The 21,536-nt window shown below is 45.7% G+C and overlaps 1 pseudogene; it reads left to right on the forward strand.

The window, feature by feature from the left end:
* Positions 1-18,023: 18,023 nt before the first annotated feature.
* On the forward strand, positions 18,024-18,523 carry LOC116551549 (annotated as a pseudogene).
* The last annotated feature ends 3,013 nt before the right edge of the window (positions 18,524-21,536 follow it).

Below are 21,536 nucleotides of genomic sequence, written 5' to 3' on the forward strand. Positions count from 1 at the left end.
AAAACATTAATATCTCTCTCCTTACATTTGTTTTCTGGTCAGATTTTTTCCTGCAGTGACATCTAGTGACCAACCACAGGGAAAAAAAAAACCAAAGACTTATTCCTGGTCTTGATGGTAACATCAGAGCAAGAAAGTAGACATGCTTAGCCTGGCACGGTGGCTCACACCTGTTATCCCAGCCCTTTGGGAGTCTGAGGGGGGCAGATCACCTGAGGTCAGGAGTTTGAGACCAGCCTTGCCAATGTGGTGAAACCCATATCTACCAAAAATACAAAAATTTTGTATATTTTTTATTTTGTAAATGTAACAGGGCATGGTGGTGAGCACTTGTAGTCCCAGCTACTTGGGAGGCTGGGGCAGGAGAATTGCTTGAACTTGGGGGGTGGAGGTTGCAGTGAGTCAGGATTGTGCCAGTACACTCCAACCTGGGCAGCAGAGTAATACTCCATCTCAAAGAAAGAAAGAAAGAAAAGAGAAAAGAAAAAGAAAAAGAAAGCAGACATGTCCACCAGCCATGAGCACCCCCTGTACTTCCTCAGCCCCAGACCTGCCTGGGGACCTGACTCTGTGAATGTGAAGGAGACATGCAGTACCTTTCAACAGCCACTGTTTTGGGCTGTGGCTTCTTAGCACAGTCACATTCTTGAAGGCTCCCCTACACTTGTTAAGCTCCTGATGGTAACCTTTGCTTTGTCCAGCATGTATCTTTATTATTTTTTTTTCTAAAAAAAAGAAAAAGAAGAAAGAAAGAAAGTAAAAAAAAAAAAGAATGAAGGAGAGGAAAAAAGAGAAAGAGGAAGAGGGAGAGAGAACGGGGGTGTTGCTTTATTGCCCGGGCTAGAATGCAGCCTAAAAATGGGTATGCCTATAATTGTGCTTAATAATAGAGACCTGAAAAAAAAAATGAGGGAAGAAAATAACAAGCAGCCAACCAATATTTCATTGAAACCTGTAAATAGGTGTGATGTGGTACTGATAAGAGTATATATTTTGAATATTTAAAGTGGAGAGTTCTATAAATGTTAATTAAGTCTACTTGTTCCGGATCTGAGTTGAAATCCTGGATATCGTTGTTAATTTTCTGTCTCATTGATCTGTCTAATATTGATGTTGAAGTCTCCCACTATTATTGTGTGGGAGTCTAAGTCTCTTTATAAGTCTTATATATCCGGGTATTCCTGTATTGGGTGCATATATATTTAGGATCTTTAGCTCTTCTTGTTGCATTGATCCTTTTATCATTATGTAATATCCTTCTTTGCTTCTTTTGATCTTTGCTGCTTTAAAGCAACTCCTGCTTTTTATTTATTTATTTATTTATTTTTGCTCTCCATTTGGTTGGTAAATCTTTCTCCATCCCTTTGTTTTGAGTCTTTGTGTATCCTTGCATGTGAGATGGGTCTGGATGCAGCATACCGATGGGTTTTGGGTTTTTTTGCCTGTCTGTGTCTTTGGATTAGGGGATTTAGTCGATTTAAATTTAGAATTAATAATAATATATGTGAGTTTAATACTGCCATTTAATGTTAGCTGGCTGTTTTGCCTATTAGTTGATGTAAATTCTTGATTATGTTGATCCTCTTTACTTTTTGATATTTTTTAGAAAGTTCTGATACTGGTTGTTCCTTTCTATGTGTAGTGGTTCTTTCAGAAACTCTTGTAAAGCAGGCCTGTTGGTGATGAAATCTCTGAGTGCTTGCTTGTTCACAAAAGATTTTATTTTTCCTTCGCTTATGAAGCTTAGTTTGGCTGGATGTAAAATTCTGGGTTGAAAGTTCTTTTCTTTAAGGATGTTGAATATTGGCCCCCACTCTCTTCTGGCTTGTAGGGTTTCTGCTGAGAGATCTGCTGTGAGTCTGATGGGCTTCCCTTTATGGGTTACCTGACCTTTCTGGCTGCCCTCAGTATTTTCTCCTTCATTTCAACCCTGGTGAATCTGGCGATTATGTGCCTCGAGGTTGGTCTTCTTGAGGAATATCTTTGTGGTGTTCTCTGTATTACCTGGTGTTGAATATTGTCCTGCCTTGCTAGGTTGGGAAAGTTTTCCCGAATAATATCCTGAAGCATATTTTCCAGCTTGGATTGATTCTCTTCATCACATTCAGGTACACCTATCAAACGTGGATTAGGTCTTTTCACATAGTCCCATATTCCTTGGAGACTTTGCTCGTTCTTTTTTATCCTTTTTTCTCTAATCTTGTCTTTTTGTTTTATTTCATTAAGTTGGTCTTCGACCTCTGCTTTCTTTTCTTCTGCTTGATCAGTTCGGCTGTTAAAACTTGTGCATAGTTCGCAAAGTTCTCGTGTTGTGTTTTTCAGCTCCATTAATTCACTTATATTCCTCTCTAAATTGTGTATTCTTGTTAACATTTCATCAAACCTTTTTTCAAAGTTCTTAGTTTCTTTGCATTGGGTTAGAACAAGTTCTTTCAATTCCCAGAAGTTTCTTTTCATCCACCTGTTGAAGGCTGCTTCTGTTAAGGGAACACACTAGTTCTCCATCAGGCCTTGTTCTGTTGCTGATGAGGAACTGTGATCCCCTGTAGAGGGAGAGGTGTTCTGATTTTGGGTATTCTCAGCCTTTTTAGGCTGTTTTCTTCCCTTCTTTATAGATTTATCCATCTGTGGTCTTTATAATTACCATCTTTATAATTGGGTTTCTGAGTGGACGTCCAACTTGTTGATTCCCGGCGCTAAAATCTGAGCAACCCACTGTGCCAGCTAAAACAGCGGCGTTAAGATTGATGGTGCTTTTCTGACTCTGCACCAAGAACCGCCACTCCAAGGCAGCAGCAAAACCGCCTTGCCGACTGGCGACCCATGAAGCTCCTCCGCTGGGAATCTCCTGGTGCGTGAGCAACAAAAATTCATCTGAAAGTGTGGCGTCCTCTCGTTCTCTGCGCTTTCACTGGGAGCTACAATCCCGAGCTGCTAGTGATCAGCCATCTTGGATCTCTCTCGCATGTATCTTTATTTTGTGACTCATTCCGAGTCTTTTTTCTGACGTTAGTGGGAATCTGTACTGCTTCTCCCTGCTGTCCATCCCTGCTGCTAGAGGGGAGGCAAGGATATCAACATCAAGCTAAACATGCTGGGACAAGCAGTCACGATTTCATGACCACAGGACGGCGACATCACTCCTCTTGAAAACACTCCTCCAGGCCAGGTGCTGGCTCACACCTGCAACCCCAGAACCTTAGGAGGCCAAGATGGGTGGATCACCTGCGGTCAGGAGTTTGAGAACAGCGTGGCCAACATGGTGAAACCCTGTGTCTACTAAAAATACAAAAATTAGCCAGGGGTGGTGGTGGGCGCCTGCAATCCCAGCTACTTGGGAGGCTGAGGCAGCAGAATCACTTGAACCCAGGAGGCAGAGGTTGCAGTGAGTTGAGCTTGCACCATTGCACTCCAGCCTGAGCAACAAGAGTGAAACTCCGTCTCAAAACGTGGGATGTGACACAGATGGACTCTTCTCCGGTGGGCCAGGCTCCCCCAATTCCAGAAGGAGCAGCCCCATCATTTTGAGACAGAGGAATAGGGTCTGAAAGCAGGGAACCTAAGTCCTATTCCTGCTGAGTGATATCAGAGGTTACTCACTTTCAACTCCTCCTTTTTCTCCAGCCCACTCCACCCTGTGGAGTGTACTTTCATTTAAAATAAATCTCTGCTTTTGCTGCTTTGCTTTATTTGTGTATTCTGTCCAGTTCTTTGTTCAAAATGCCAAGAACCTAGACTACTCTCTACCATCAACAACTTTTCCTGGGAACCCAGGCTGGTTAGGCAGCCAGCTCAGGATGAACTCATGATGTGGTAAGTATCTTGGTTATGAGACTGCTGAGAAGATCGTGGCCCCTTTCCCTGAGCCTGTCTGGTTTCCACCACTGTGCACCACGTGGTAAATCTTCCCCATGGCCACAATCCTTCATGCCTCCTGGCATTCTCTCACCTTTGTAAGGTGTCATCGTAGCTCACCCCATCAAGACGTAGAGTCAGTAGCTTTCTGTTACATTCAGCACTGTGCTAAGCATGGGATACATACATCTTAACCAAGCCAGATAGGAGAAGAGTTGGAGGAAGGAGGATTCCAGACGTAGGAGACATCACTGAGAGTGCAGAAGTGAGAAGGAACTGAGAAAAATGTGCGGTGCGCAAAACAAGAATGCAGTTGAAGATCATGGAAGGGTTGTAAGTGGGGGTGATGTGAGTCAGCCTGGGTTGTACTTGTCCCTGTGGCTGCTGCACCAAGTGTGCCAGAGAGGAGACTGGAGTGGAAGCAGACATGGAGGAGTCCAGGTGAGTGAGTGGTGCATTGTAATAGACTGGTGTCTGCAGAGATGGGGAGAACAGACTCCACATCTGTTGTGGAGGGAGGACCTTCAGGGACATGGTGATGAAGTGAAGGAAGATCCCACAAGGAAGCAGCACTGGGTGGCTCCGTGGGTGTGGTGGGGAGGCCTCCGAGCCATGGAGGTCACTGGGTTGATGTCCAGGTTCCCAGCTTGAGCAAACTAGTATGGGACGGTGCAATTTGCTGAGGAGCAGGGTGGGATACAGGAAAGAGAACTGCTGGATTTGCCATCCCAAGCTCGAGGTGACTGTGCAACATCCAGATGGAATACCAAATAGTCAATTAGATACATGATCTTGGAACTCAGAGAGAAGAAGTGGAACAGGGGTATAAATTTGGAGGTCATTAACATATAAATCGTATTTAAAACCACGTGCTAGTTCTCAAAATTAACTTATTCACATGGCTTGAATTTCTGTTCTTTCATATGTAGTAACCCAGGCTATTTCAGTCAAGTCCCAGGGGGTGGCAAGCTGCACACTCAAATTAAAATAATAAATGTGGCCAGCTGAATAATGACCTCCAAAGATACCAGGTCTCAATCCCTGGAACATATAAATGTTCCTGTATATGGCAAAGACTGCCAATGCAATGGAGGATTTTGAGATGTGGAGATTACCCTAGATCATCCTGGTGGGTCCTAAATGCAATCACAAACGTCTTTATAGGAGGAGGGAAGTGGGAGATTTGACCACAGACAGAAGAGGAGAAGGTGACGTGATCCTGGATGAGACTGGAGTAATGCAGCCATGAGCCAAGGAATGGCATCCAGACTCTGGAGGAGGTGAGGGACAGATTCTTCCCAAGAGCCTCTGGAGGGAGAGCAGCCCTGGAGGGAGAGCAGCCCTACACCTGTCATTTGGGTGTAGCCCAGTGACACTGATTTTGGACTTCTGACCTCCAGAACTACAAAATAACAAATTGTTTTAAAACTACTAAATGTGTAGAAATGTACACACTGGAGGACATATTTACAAAGGTTTGGACAGAGCGTAGGGAAATGACAAGACTCACAGCGGCACCCTGGGACTGGTCGCAGCATCACCGGTGAATGTGGGATACAGGGAAGGGGCAACTACCAGGACCTGAAAGAAGAGGAGGCAGATGAGGAGGGTAAAAAGAGCCCTCCTCCCGCCTTCAGTAAAGGGCCATAGCTTCTATGGGGACCTGCAGGGAGGGTACCAAGGATATAGGGACCCCATCCTCCTCTACCCTACTCTCACGCTGGGCAATCCATTGGCTAAATCTTTAAGTTCAAGGGCCAGGTTGCTGCAGCTGTGCAGGCGGCCTCCTGGGGCTCAGAACAGAGAAAGAATCTGCTGGTCTGCCCGAGCCTCTGAGGTCTCAAAACGAGAATGGTAGCAACCTTGAAGGGTGGTGGTGTTAAATGGATCAATATGTGCAGTGCCCCCGACAGATAGCAGGTGCTCAACAAATGTCAAATAATAAAGAGTGATGACTGTCCACCTTGCATCATAAATCCCACGAAAACATGTGTAGCTCGATGAAGATGGTGAATTGGGGGATACATGACAAAGGGCATGAGAAGCTATGCTTCTAGGAATCTGAAGCGTTTCCATGGGAGGTTTTATTTTAAAGTGATTGGAAAACATCAGTCCGTAAACAAAGTGCCAATCCGTGTAATTCCAGTTATTTATATCTGGGCTTTTTAGAAAGGAATTTAGTCACTTGTTTTTATAAAATCTAACGTGCTTACGATGCTACCAAGAGGCCTGTGAAACCCGCGAGTGGAGCTGGTGCAGCTGAGTCTCAGTGACGTCTTTTGTCCTCACAGTTGCCTCCACCCTTAAACTTGGACTCGACGCCAGCCTGCAGGCGTGTACCACTGTTACCTCTATTTCCTGTTACCTCTATTTTCTATGATAACGCACTCACCTCAGCATGTTGTAAATTTGGTGATACCACCAAAGACCCAGGAATTACAAGGCTGTTCACATAATGCTCCATGGGGCCTTTTTCCATCTGGCTGGCCTAACCCCCCTCGCTGCCCACCCCCTACTCTCCGCCTGGGCCTTTGGTTTCCAAAACCCGGATGACCATGTGGCTGGGCACAGCCCTCCGAAGAGTGTTAATGATGGTGGCGTGCCGTTCACTTGGAAGAGCTGGTTGTACACTTTTCTTCCCAGCTCTGCCGTTCTGGGAATGTCCACTGGTAGTTTGAAATCAGTCATGGTGGCACTGTTTACACTAGAGAAATTGGCGGACACTACAAATCAGGGCATTTTTCTCCTCAGGAGAGCCAGTTGCAAATCATTGGTCGGTACACCTTGGGAGTGTGGCACTGCCATCAACACTTCCTGGTCCACTGTAAGAGCTGACCCTCCCCTGCTCAAGGGTGGTCTGCCTGTCCAAGTGCCTCTGAAATAATCGTCTTGTTTTGTTTTGGAGAACAAAACACTTTCCAGCTCGTTACCTGCTCTAGACTAATCCTCCACCAGCGCTTTGCATCCATCCCCTCCTGCCTTCCCAGGGAACTCATCCTGTGCTAAAGCCTGGGGGTTCTTAGCAAAATCCCACTGTGGGGAGGGAGGGGAGCTTGCCCTGGCATTGCTTCCCCATGAAACAGCTCCTCTGCTCCTTAGGAGATGGTGCAAACACATCATTGTATATTAACACGCATAACCCTTGTGCCAGGGGATGCAATTATTCAACAGGTAAAACGAAATCAAAATCCAAGCCCTATCCATCGACTATGCAAGAACCATGATGCTTTCCTCAGACCGATGCACCCCCAGATCCAGATGCCATGCAGGATGCACAACCATCTTCACACTCGACGGGGAGCTCGCTGCAGGACGCCCCCTGCTGGCTAAACCAGCCAGTGCAGGGGACCATACGAACAGGTGGCAAAAAAGCAAGAAATGGGGTAGCCAAAAGGTTTCCTAAAACACAGACTCTGAATTGTGTGGTTGTGTATGTGTGTGTGTGCTGGCGGGGTAACACATTTGTTTCCTCCCTTGTGTGTCCCCTGGTAGACAGCTGCTCCTTGAAGTGCTGTGTTGAAAAGCTTCAGGGAGGAAGGCATGGAACAGGGAGGGATGAGGTTCCGCAGGGGGGCCACAGGTCCTGAAGCAAGGGACAGAGGTGGGACCGTGGGGAAGTCAGTGCTCACCACGTGACCTCTGGCAGGCCCACCCACGGGGCTGGAGGCAGGGGTTGTGTTACATGAACAACTATTGACTTTCATTTGAGCCACTGTTGAGGAATTTACAAACCGAACCAGTTTGGAGACTTAAATTGGTTGGCTGGATTTAACTGAAAAACTAGATTTGGATCTCTAATCAGTGGAAAGAGGTCTTCTAGCTCTTTAGCTGAAAGTTGAAAATAGAGTGTTTATGTAAGACATTAAGACCTTCCACAGATGTATTTGGAATCTTTTCACCAATTACTCTCCTGCTGTGGAAGGTCTATCCTCATCTCAGGTAAGTCCATGTCCAGGAGCCAGGAAAACCAGCCCTGGCTTTCTTTTGTAAAATTGCACACAGCTCTTGACCCAGGCACTCCAGAGATGTAATAACAGACAACATGCGGAGATCCGTGTGTTAGAATCAGGGCCCAATTTCGCTCTGGGGGAAAAACTCAAAACAATGCCCAGAGGCTTTCATTTTAGAGCACTACAGAAGGCTCCATAACGCAAATTCAGGACACCTCCTGGGAACGGTGCAGAGCTGAGATGGGGTGTTGGATGTCATGGCCAAGGCCTCGCCACTCAGCCCCAAAGGACTGTATAGGAAAGAGGAGCTGTTGAGCAAAAAATGCATGAATCTCAATCCTTTGCTTTCCTGCAGGAGTCATTCAGTGGTGTACCAGCTTTACTGGCTCACAAGAGCTAATTGCGACTTTCTCAGGAATTTTACAATTGTTAAACACAACCAATATTAAAAATGAAAGTATGCAAACTTGGAAATAAAATTATATTAAAAACAAAGTAATAAAAACTCCAACCACATCACTTCTTGCTTATTTTACTGTTAACCATTGCCCATGAGACTGTCTGTGTGTCTGCGTGGTGGAAATCCTGATCCCCTGGTTACCTGTGCACTTCTTCCCAGCTTTGCATTGAGTGATGCCATGTCCATAGCTTGAAACTGGCCACATAAATAGGCAAATGCTGATCAGAGCTTTTTTTCTTTCCAAGAATCTGGTTGGTTAACGTGTACTAGCAAACCACTGACTTTGACTGCACATACACACTTTTTATTTTTATTTTTGAGATGGATTTTCACTCTTGTTGTCCAGGCTAAAGTGCAATGGCACCGTATCGGCTCAGTGCAACCTCCACCTCCCTGGTTCAAGCTCTTCTCTTGCCTCAGCCTCCCCAGTAGCTGAGATTACAGGCATGCACCACGGCACCAAGCTAATTTTGTATTTTTGGTAGAGACAGGGTTTCTCCATGTTGGTCAGGCTGGTCTTGAACTCCTGACCTCAGATGGTCTGCCCACCTTGGCATCCCAAAGTACTGGGATTACAGGCATGAGCCACTGTGCCTGGCCAGATGGACATTTTTTACAGCACAGAGAAGAAAGAGCAAATGGACAGAATAATGGTGTCTGCAGCCTGGGGGAGTGAGGTGGGAGGAGTGAAGGCAAGAAGCAGAAGACAAAAACAGGAGAAATATGTGCATGAGAAAAGACACACACACACACACACACACACACACTCTCTCTCTCTCTCACTCTCTCTCTCCCTCTCTCTCTCTCACACACATATACCCCATACCCTCCTCTGGCTGGGGAAGCCCTTTGAAATGGCTGGATGGCCCTGGGTGCCCTCTCATTTCTTGTATCACATATGCACATCGAGTTGCCTCTGGGCTACCTCTGTCCTTCATTGCCTCAGGGGAAGGAGAAGCACAGAGACAGCGGACGGCCTCCCACAGAATAGCCATCACAGAAAGTTCTTTCTCCTCTGAATTTGCAGCCCTTTATAAACAGCCTGGCAGGCACTCTATCAGGCAGTACAGAGCCAGGACAGTGGAAACAGAAGCCAAGGAGACAACATGTGAGCCACAGGAGGAGCAGGTGTCCCCTGCCCATCTGCACCCAGGGAAGGCATTGCGGGTAGGGCCCCGGGCTCTGGAGACCGGCCCGCATGCTTAGCGAGGACCAGTTTTAGCTGCTAATGAGATACATCAGATGGAGCAGAAAGCAATGGGAGAAGCAATCCTTTGGCATGAAGTGGGACAGGACCTTGAGATCAATAGGAATCTGCTTCAAATCCTGACCTTTAGGGAACAGGGAAGAGCAGAGCCCTGGAACAGAATCCAGGTGGAGGTACCAGTAGGCAGTCTTTTGGAGTGATCCCTGCTAGGGCCGGCAAGGTGACTGTAGAATGCAGCCAGGAAGGGAGAGACCTAAAGTGCTAAGACTTGAAGAAGCAGGAGTTGGGAGTAATTTGGCAATATCTGTCTAATCTAAAAGTCAGATGTACTTTGACTAGGTGGCTTCCCTCGAAGATACTCTCACACAGATATTTGCCTGGTGAGAAATGGTTACCACCTAAATGACCCTCGATTAGGGCCAGGTATATCCATCCATGCAAAGGAAAATGCACTTCTTGATTCAGTGTGGCGTTCATCTGTTGATTTTGCCTACCTTACCTCCATTCCCATTCCCTTTTGTGCTGACCAGAGCATGTCAATTTTCATTTGGGAAATCCCGCTCCCTCACTTTCAGTCTCTGTGGCTTAAGCAGGTCAGTTCCAGGATGGGGTTATGTGCCTCAGGCCTGACCAATCAGTGTTTCCATTCCTCTTGCCACAGACAGGCACATGACCCAAGCCTGAGTGATGCCATCCAGCTCCAGAGTATTGCTGGAACTATTGGGAAAAGCAGCCGGGCTTCCACTGGAATTGCTGGCTGTGATTCTGATGGAAACCTGGGCTCCTCGGGGAGCACAGACTGTGAGACTGATTGTGCCCAAAAGTGAACCCAACGCCATGTGATCTCCTACTTGAAAATGGAGGAAGAGCAGCACTGAGAAATGGGGAGAGAAAGAGACTCAGGCTGACACCCAGGAAGCCCAGGCCTCAGCCGTCCCTCGGGACAGTTCAGGCACCCCAGAGCCACAGTTCTTTTTGTTGGCTTCAGCCAGTTCGGGTTGAGTCTCTGTTATTTATAATTGAAAGAATCCTGACCAGGATACACAGGAAAAACTTTTCAAAGTCTTCCTTTTCCTTGGTTAAATGCATAACAAATAATTTCCTAACAATTCAGATTCATGCCTGGGCTCCATCGCTCCCACCCAGCACAGCAAAGCAGCGGCTGAACAGTGGGAAGCCCAGGCGAATGGGAGTGAGCTCTCACTGCGTACCAGGTCAAATCCCATGAGATTTTATGTTGTGATCATATATGATCCTCCCAATAATTACAAGACTCTGCTTGCTCACATCCGTGTGGCCTCCATTGCTATAGATGTTGGGCTTATCTGTAGCTATTCATGAAACGTAATTGCATGTTACATGGCAGTACTTTCTAGAAAACACAGCATAGCCGGAATAACTGCATTGGTGGGTGTGTTGAGAATGGAAACTTATAAACAGGTGTGGATAATAATTTGAAATGATAAGGGGTGGGAGATACCAGGTCCAGCTGGTGGACTGAACTCTTGGTTTACTGGTCTTCCTCTCCAAATCTTATTTATTTATTTTTTTGAGATGGAGTCTCCCTCTTGTCACCCAGGCTGGAGTGCGGTGGCACGATCTCGGTTCACTGCAGCCTCCACCTCCTGGGTTCAAGTGATTCTCCTGCCTCAGCCTCCCAAGTAGCTGGGATTACAGGCATGTGCCACCATGCCCAGCTAATTTTTTGCATTTTTAGTAGAGACAGGGTTTCACCATGTTAGCCAGGATGGTCTTGATCTCCTGACTTCATGATCTATCCACCTTGGCCTCCCAAAGTGCTGGGATTACAGGCATGAGCCACCGCACCCGGCCTCCAAATCTTATTTAAACGACAGAAGAAATATGTAAAAAGCAAAGGCCTTTAGAATTTAGCAGTGGGTACACAGGAGTTATTATATTATTTTCTCTACTTTTTGTGTGTTTAGAAATTATTGCATGAAAAGGTAAGAAGGAGAAGGAGCTCATCACAATGCCAGAAGATAGGTAGGCTACAAGTGCTCAAGAAAATTGTTCAAAATCTACTAATGATGGAAAGCAGAAAGGATGGCAGTGATGAAATTTGGTCAGAGCTGAAATAAATCACAGCCGTCAGCGGCTGCAGGAACAGTGAGTGGATCTCTTTTTTCTACACAGCCACAAAAACTTCTCAAACTCAGATGCAGGGAGCAGGTTGGGGCTGTGAGTCGGCAGACAGATTCTAGAAGGGTCTAGGACTATGCTGCAGGTCTGAGGACTGCATGAGAGCATCAAGGCCATGCAGGAGGCTGTCCCTGTCCCTGGCCAGCTTCCTGCCACCACTTCAGCATGGAGGGGAAAAAGCAAAAAGCTTTCAGCACAGCAGTGAAGTCCCCTAATCAGTGTTTCTCAGATTGTCATTCTGGGACCAGAAGCATCAGCACCTACTGGAAATGTGTCAGAAAGACACATCCTCAGGACCTACCCCAGAGCCCCTGAATCAGTAACTCAGCAGGTGGTGACCAGCTAGAGCCTGTTAACACGCCCTCCAAGAGATCCCCAAACATACTAACCTACTCTGCTCCCAAAATACCATCTACTTTTCTTCCTTTGCCAAAGAGAATCTCCAGTCCAACAGCCACTTCTCTACCCACACAAACCAAGGAGAAGTCTCTATGGCAAATATTCACCTTCTCCTTGCAGCTGTGGGTAAGCCCACCCCAAAACACACAGCCAAGCCTTGCCCTCCAGGGATCTACCTAACTAGAGAATCAAAGCAGTGGCTTTCATATTGTCAAAAGATGCTCACAGCAGTTACCAATATTGATTAAATTGAGATCTTCATCATTGACAGATAAAAGCCCACCACTGGCTTAAAGGGGCAAGCACAGCAAATGGTTTTCAAGAAAACGTGGTTCACGCAAGAAAGAAGGAGACATTTGTATAAGCCTAATTAATATTTGTAGAAAATTTTTAGAATCATTTTTCTAAATGATTTTTAGAATCATTCTTCTCTCATGAATCACTGCATTCATGAGAGAAGAACAGGCTGCCGTGAAAATGATCAATAAGAAGTCGTCAGCAGGTTTTGGAAATTAAAAACAATAAAGCAATAATGACAATCTAAACAAGAACTTGGTGGACTAACTGGTAGTCAAATGTATACAGATGAAAAACGAACGTTTTAGAACACAGAACATACAGCAAAATTACAAAGGAAACAATGTTTTAATGAATATTCTGAAAGAAATTCCCAGTTACAGAGAAGAGGAGAACTTTCATATTTAACTTTAGACATTTCTCGTTGGTTGAATTGTCTACATTAAGCATAGGATATTTTTTATTTTATTTATTTTTATTAGTATTATTTTTGAGATGGGGTCTCCCTATGCCACTAGGCTGGAGTGCAGTGGTACAATCATGGCTCACTGCAGCCTCAGTCTCCTGGGCTCAAGCAATCTTCCCATTTCAGCCTCCCAAGTGCCTGGGACTACAGGCGCCTGCTACCATTCCTGGCTAATTTTTTTTTTTTTTTTTTTTTTAAGACAGAGTCTTGCTCTGTTGCCTGGGCTGGAGTGTAGTGGCACAATGTTGGCTTACCACAACCTCTATCTCCCGGGTTCAAGCAATTCTCCTGCCTCAGCCTCCCAAGTAGCTGGGACTACAGGTGTGCACCACCATGCCCAGCTAATTTTTGTATTTTTAGTAGAGACAGGGTTTCCCAGGCTGGTCTCACACTCCTGACCTTGTGATCCACCCTTCTCGGCCTCCCAAAGTGCTGGTATTACAGGCGTGAGCCACTATGCCCAGCCCATTCCTGGCTGATTTTAAAAAATTATTTGTAGGGACGAGGTCCTGACTAACTTTTAAAGTTATTTGTAGAGAAGAGGTTTTACTGTTGCCCAGTCTGGCCTCCAACTTCTGGACTAAAGTGCTCCTTTCACCTCAGCCTCTCGCATTCTTGGGATTACAGGCGTGAGCCACCAGGCCCACCCAATTTTGCAATTTTAGGAAAATAAGCATACATTTGAATCTTAGGATTGCATTTATTAAAACTCATTGTGTGTATTTGTACACTGTGAGATGTATGAAGATGCTCACCAAAATGCTAACAGCTCTTTTCTCCAAGCGGTGCGATTTCATAGTCTGCATCTGTTTCAATAAATGGTCATTATTCTTACAGGGAACTTTAAATTGCCCAGTGTGGATGATCCAGTTTGCAGATTGGCCTCAGAATGTATGGAAACCGGAGACTGCTCACTTTCACAGCAGTCTGAGTGCTGGCTTTCGAGATGGGAGCTGACTGAGTCGAGGATCTAAAGAAAGTGCTCTTTTCCAAGCCGGATGGAGAGGCTTGAGTGCCTTGCAATTTGACCTCCCCACTTCTCCTGTCAGATTCCAGGGCCAAAGCCCTCGCCTCTTCCATCCCCGTGGGGCCATCGTCAGCCTGGCATGAGCCACTACACTCGGCCTCCAAATCTTATTTGCTGGTTCCCAAGCCAGGGAGAACACCCCCCAGGGCTCTGCTTCATGGTGTCCACAGCTTATGCACAAGCCAGTGCTGATTGTAATTTGGCTTTTATCATGACTTTATCTCATCTATAATATCCTTATCCTCAATATCTCTTATAAAGAGTTATCAGTTAGTTGCTGCTGTGTAACAAATCTTCCCAAAACTTAGTGGCCCAAAGAAACAATCGCAAATGATTCCTTACAAGCCCTGAGTCTGCCTGGGCAGGTTCCACTGGACTTGGTACATCTGTGAGCTGGCTGGAGGACAGCTGGTCTAGCCCGATCTCAGCTGGGAAGATTCAGCTCTCTCTGTTCCATACATACCTGCAGTAGTCTCCCTCCCTCCAAGCACTTAGCCTGGGCTTGTTTTCATGGTGGAGGCAGAGGTCCAAGTGAGAGAGCAGAATTGTACAAAACATCTTGAGGCCTAGGCTCAGAGCTCAGTCACCTCCACCCTACTCTGTTGGCTAAAGCAAGCCGAAAGACCAGTTTGATTCAAGGAACACAGAAATGAACTCCAGCTCTTAAAGGAAAGGGTGCAAAGTCACATTGCAAAAGGCATGAGCAGAGGAAAGTGTAGAAGAGAGGCCACTTTTGCAATCAATCTACTGAAAGTCAATTACATAACCCTGTTGGTCACATCATCTCTGCAAGGGCACACAGAGACAGAAGGTGAATAGTCACACTATGGGGCCACTTGAGAGTTGCCGTTTTGCCATCAAGGCAGCTTTTGGTGCACACAGAGTTAAATCTGGATGGGTGTCTGGGAGTCTCCTCTCTACATGATTTGGTGGCCCTCTTTTCTGCCACATATACCTTCTCTTTCTCACCCCTTGCCCCAGGAACCCTTGCTCAGACAAGCCACAGAGATTTTAGTTTCACAGAATTTCCCTGGAAGGGCAGTATTTAAGCCTTCTGCTCCTCCCCCAAAATGGGCTTGTCACACCATTCAGCTTCTTCCTGCAAAGTATCTACAACACACCCACATTTTCCCTGGCTGGCTGACACCTCTCAGAAGATGGCTTTATTGCTTTATTGCCCTAAACCACTTTTCTACCAAAGGTGAAAAGAGAAAAGAACCATAAAGTGAAGCTGATGGGAGGGGACTTTCCACTGGACTTACCATAAACAATTTTGAGCTCTTTTTGTTTTGGTGGTGGGGAGGGGGGGTGACAAGAAAGCAGATGACAGATGGGAAAGCCTCTTTGGAAATAAGGACTTATGTCCACAAAACCCTGTGGCGAATTCTCCCAGGGCTCAGATTCTGGCGTGTTTATGGGTGGCAGGCTGCAGATGGGCCCTCTTCTCTCTGGAACAGTAAAAGCGAATGCCTCTTCCTCTTCCACCACGGTGTCAGGGAAACAATGGGGTCCTTTAACTCCATTGGTTCTTTTCCAGGCCAAATGATGACATCATTAAGGCATCTGATTTTCCCCTTACATAAAAGAAGATTAACGGCTAAGACCACAAGAGGAACTATTGTTTTGCCAGCATTGTTCAAATGTGTGGTTAAAATACTTTCTTTCACAAAACACAACACTGCCAGAGGTAACAAAAACCCTTCTGTAATGATGTGCCTTCCCTTCTTGAGCGAGACCACACACGAGAAACTGAGCCTTGCCCACAGTCAATGCCCCTGATTGTCCTGGGTCCCGATTCCTCACCAGTAGCTGGAGCTGCCAGGAAATCAGAACTGTGTGTGGAAAAGCTAAGGTGAAACAAATCCATCTGGGCCATGGTCAGAAAAAAAATTCTATTTGGCAAATCCTAAGGTCTTTTTAAAAATTTTATTTTGAGACGGAGTCTCGCTGTGCCACCCAGCTGGAGTGCAGCGGTGTGATCATGGCTCACTGCAACCTCTGCCCCCTGGGTTCAAGCAATTCTCCTGGCTCAGCCTCCCGAGTAGCTGAGATTATAGGCACCTGCCACTACACCTGGTTAATTTTTGTATTTTTAGTAGAGATGGAGTTTCACCATCTTGGCCAGGGTGATCTTGAACTCCTGACCTCGTGATCCACCTGCCTCAGCCTCCCAAAGTTTTAGGATTACAGGCATCAGCCACCGTGCCTGGCCAATCCTAAGGTCTTAATCCATAAAGAGAGTCAAGGATGGTGAAATTGGAAGGCTTGAAAGTGTCACGGTGGATGGGTGACTTGCACTTTCTCAGCTGGATTCCATGCCCTTTCTCATCAATGATGAATGAAGACACCATCTGAGAAGCAATCGAGAAAGCTTATTTCTGAGATTATGATTCCAATCAGTTCATTATGTTACCTGTCCTGGGGCCTCTGGCATTTTCCCAGCCGTGAGCAGAGCCCCCTCTCCATTCTACGGAGTCCTTGGGTCTTGGAGTTGTTGACAGGAATTTGCCAAGGTCTGGAGGAAATTGGGTCCCCATAGGTGGCTTCCCCACATGGACAGCCATCTGCGACGGGATGAAGAATCACTTCTTCAGGCTGTCAGATGCTTTGGTCCTTGGGCTGCTCCTAATATTTTTTCCGAAAAGCTAACACAAGATGGGATGCTTCCTCTTTTAAGTAGACTTGGCAAGGGCCTTATTGTTCATATAAACAACAGTGAGAAAAGCTATCCATGGCTTTTTAAAAAATCCTTTGCCCAAATCAATACAAGTGTTTCTGTTCTGAAACCCAGTGTATTAAATTGTGTGTACCAGTGTTGTCCAATGGAAGTTTCCAGAATGATGAAAATATTCCATGCTGTACTATCTCACATAGTACTCGCATGTGGCTAGTTAGTAGTACCTGACCTATGGCAACTGCAACTGAGGAAGTGACTTTTAAATTTTATTTTATGTAATTTAAATGTGAATAGCCACGTGTCATCTACATAACTTTTACAGTTATGCACTTTTTTTTTTTTTTTTACACACAAGACGGGGTTTTGCTCTTTTTATCCAGGCTGGGTTTCGATGGCGCGATCTCGGCTCACCGGAACCTCCGCCTCCTGGGTTCAGGCAATTCTCCTGCCTCAGCATCCTGAGTAGCTGGGATTACAGGCACGCGCCACCATGCCCAGCTAATTTTTGTATTTTTTTTTAGTAGAGACGGGGTTTCACCATGTTGACCAGGATGGTCTCGATCTCTTGACCTTGTGATCCACCCGCCTCGGCCTCCCAAAGTGCTGGGATTACAGGCTTGAGCCACCGCGCCCGGCCTTTATGCACTTTCTTATAAAGTTTAATATACACTGACGTATGACCCAGCAAGCCAATTCCTAAGTATTTATCCAAGAGAAATTAAGGCAAACAAACACACAGAGAAACGTATGCAAATGTTTGTAGCAGCTTTATTCATAATAGACAGAGATAAGAAACCACACAAATGTCTATCAGATGAGGAGCAGAAAAACAAATGATGGTATAGCCATGTAATGAAATATTACCCAAAGATAAAAAGAAACACACTTCTGATACACAGCAACAATTTGCTAAATGAAAGAGTGTCTAATTATATGATTTCACTTCTCTAGGGAAGTCAAAACTACAGAAACAGAAAGCAGAGCCATATGCTGGGAGCAGAGGGCAAGGAAGAACCACCAAGAGGCAGAGGGGACTTTTTCCAAAAATTGACACATTCTATTTCTCGAATATAGGAAGTGGTGGTTGCCTGACTGTCCACTGTCTGCTGTCACAAGGCTTATTGAGCTGTACACTTAGAAAGGGTGACTTTTGGTGAGCCCTAGATGTTGCTGTGGAAACGACTCAACCAGTACCCCTCAGGACTCGTGAACCGCCACATACCATCGTGGGAGCCTGCGTATGGTCCCCTGTGCCGGCCCAACCTCTACTCCCACGGAGTTCGCCTGGCCACATCAATAGGACTGTGGCTGTTGCCTCCTCCTGCAGGGCCAGACTCTGCCAGCCAAGTCGACTTAGGTGCTCCTCTTTGCATTGCTGTTGGGTGGAAACAACCCTTTCCCGGCAGTATAGACGGTAGCCTGCAGGAGAAGATGCCCTTTCTGTACTTCCGTAAGGCAGGAAGTCATGATGCAACTTAATGCATTTTCATCAGATTTCCTCCGATATCCTCTGAAGTGTGTGGGAATGATGTGTACTGCCAAGAAGCATGGGATCTGATTCCAGCCTCCAGCTAGTATCCTCATCTATGAGAATGAAATCAAGGGGAGAATGTGCTTGTGCATTCTGCCAGTTCAAAAGTTTTCAAAGTTTTCAGATTGCACCCAAGCAGCTGAACAGCTAAAGAATAACCCACGACACAAGAGTTACTTGTAACAGGGATTCCTGAGGCAGCTAGAGAAGCTATCCAGTTTTTTATGAGGTTACCTGTGGGGGCAGAGTTTGGCAGAAACAGTGGAACAAATTTGACTGGAAACGACCATTGATCCTGAATACACTGGATGACGAGGAGCTTGCCAAAAGGAAAAGCATCATGTTAACTTTTTGAGAAAAACCAGAAGAAGGATGATTCAAATTTTGTATATGACATTGAGGTCAAACTCCCACAGGATGAACAACTGCAGTCCTGTGGCTGGGACACAGTCAGCTCAGGAATTCTGATGCGAAGCACTCAAAAAGTTTATTAGGCTAGCAGAATATTCATGTTCATATAAATAATGTTGATTTGTTCTGGAAAAATCTTTACAGAACACTAAGGTGTATATATTGAGTCATGAGGGGATTGACTACGTTACTTTTCAAAACCAGGACACAGTATCCACTATGTAGGTGCACGAGGAAAATAGGAAAAATGGAATAAAGGAATCTGCCTTTTTTTTTTTTCTTTTTTGAGACAGGGTCTTTCTCTGTCACCCAGGCTAGAGTGCAGTGGTGAGAGCTCACTGCAACCTCTGAATCCTGGGCCCAAGCAATCCTCCCACCTCAGCCCCCCAAGAAGCTGGGACTACAGGCATGTGCCACTACACTCAGCTCATTTTTTTTTTTGTAGAGATGGGGTTTTGCCTTGTTACCCAGGCTGGTCTCAAACTCCTGGACTCAAGCAATCTGCCCACCTAGGCCTCCCAAAGTGCTAGGATTACAGGCATGAGCCATTGCACCTGGCAGGAATCTGCCTTTAAGGAGCCTATCATCTAATTGGAAGATGTCAAAAACTTGTGAAAAGGTAGTTAGCAGTATGGGGCAACCAAAAGATTGCAGCCAGATGCTTGACAATGGCTAAAGAAGGTCAGATGACCCAGATGACTGTAGAGTAGAATAGCAAAGGAAGATTTTGTCCTTTAGGGAAGAGATAGGACTTTGCTGGCCCTTGAAATGGTATTTGGATAGAAGCTTGTGTAGGATTCTAGAGAAGAGCAAATGAAAAGAAGGGGAGCAGAGATAGTAAAGAGAATATATATAAGTGTATATGTGTGTGTGTGTGTGTATTTATATATATGTATATGTATTTAGGAACAGTAAGTAAATTATAGTTTGACAAGATTGGGGTCGGGGACGATCTGGTTTGGCTGTGTCCCCACCCAGTCTCATCTTATAGTTCCCATAATCCTCACATGTCGTGTTAGGGACCTGGTGGGAGGTAATCAAATCATGCGGGTGATTTGGCTTTGCTCCATGCGTCTTCCATGGCCGAGGCCTCTTCTCCTCAGACACCTGAGGGCTGGCGCCCTACTCCAAGCCCATCACCACTGTTGTGGGAGAGCCCATCACCATCCCCAAACCGGAGCACCCGACCCAGCAGGACATCGGGTTACCCTTATGCTCTTCTCATGATAGTGAATGAATTCTCACAAGATCCGACGGTTTCATACGGGGCTTTTCCCCACTTTGCTTGGCACTTCTCCTTGCTGCTGCCATGTGAAGAAGGACATGTTTTCTGCCCCTTCCACCATGATTATAAGTTTCCTGAGGCCTCCCCAGCCATGCAGAACTGTGAGACAACTAAGCCTCTCTTCTTTAAAAATTGCACAGTCTTGGGTATCTTCTTCATAGCAGCGTGAGAAGAGGTTAATACAGGGGCTACATTTGGTTACCAGGGAATTATCTTTTTGTGTATTTAATTCCGGAGAAGTCTCTGCAAAATGCCTGCAGCTGCAAGTAGATGTCACTTTAAGGACAGAAGGGGAATTCTGTCCCTCGGGTGTCAGGAAACATACACTGAAGACATTCTGAAGCCCTGGACCTTCTCCCATAAATAACACGTTTGTTTATGAAATGGGAAATCCTCCTACAATAAATGAACAATAGATATTGTCAGTTTAGGGCTACTCAGGACTTTGAATTTACAAGCGAAGATCTTTGTTTAGCACGGTTATCTGGGATTTCACACATCCATTCTTACTGTAATATTGCTTACTTGCTAGAAACTCTGTTTTCTATAAGAAAATTAATATTCATTGAATAAAGCTATAAAAACAATTTTTAAAAATTGGTGAATTTTATTGTGTAAATTATACTTCCATAACGTAGCTTTTAAAAACTCTATATAGCTTTTAAAATGAAAATTAGGAAATTCGTTTCCTTCAAGGTTCACTCTTACTTCTCTTTTCACCTACATAAATGACCAGGGCAAACACTGAAAGCCAAGTTGTAGGTACCATCAGCAAGCCAGCCAGTGAAATGAAGCCCTCCCAGATCCGTCAGGTCCATGATTTGAAAGAAAGCATATAATTTTCCAAGAAACAACGTGCACCCTTGAAGCTACAGTTCCATGCATCACCATGAAGTCAGGTTGATGCAAGACAAGATCGTCTCATGAGCCGCTTTTGCCCTCTCTGAACGGAACGCTTCAGGACCAGTGTAGACGCAACACTGGGACAGAGACAAATGCCCTGGGGAAATCCATCACCCCCAGTCTGGACCAGGAGGCAGGGACGGAGCCAGCCAGTCCATGCCAAGATCACCACTGAGCACAGCCGTGGAGCAGTTAATCCGCTGTGCTTTGAATGCTCACAGCACCCAGCATTGTGAAGTCAGAAAGGGATCAATTTTCATAAATACGAAGAACCACAGTTTGAAGGATGAGACTGAACCCATTAGACTCCCGGAGAGGCACATTCTTAGTGAAGGGTGCACAAAAGCATTGGATCTTAGCTATAAAGATTGCAGGAGAGCAAACACACCCAGGAGTAGTGAGGGGCTGTCTACCAGCCCTAACTCAGAACCTCAGGATCATTACTTATCCCGTGATGAAGCTCTTACTCCCTGTCACCAGCTGTTAGCATCCAAAGGTGGAATGAGAATTCCTCACATCCGGAATGACGTCCAATCTGGAGATGTCTCCTGCCAGGAAGAGTGTCCTCACGGAAGCCACCCTCCAGGCATAAGCTTCAGGGACAGTGGCTGCTGAATGCACAGAAGGCAGGTGAGGGAAGCTGCCTGTAAGAGTCAGAGCACCTCACACGTGGCTTCACCCCGTTTCCTCCTGAGACTCCACTAAAATACAGCAAAGGTTTTCACTTGTGTGTTTTGTTTTATTGTTTAGTCATAAATCTCCGAGGGCAAACAGAACAGAAGACAAGACACTAGCAAAAGCGATTTGCAAGCCAAAGGGTAGCAGGACCAGTTCCAACTGACTATCCAAAAACAGAACACGGAATCCTAATTTAGCAACTAAATTTCAATCCCAGAGAGCCAAGAAGC

The sequence above is a fragment of the Sapajus apella genome, unplaced genomic scaffold (genome assembly GCF_009761245.1).
Source record: "Sapajus apella isolate SASKATOON/1434 unplaced genomic scaffold, GSC_monkey_1.0 scaffold10, whole genome shotgun sequence".
Taxonomy (NCBI): Eukaryota; Metazoa; Chordata; class Mammalia; order Primates; family Cebidae; genus Sapajus; species Sapajus apella.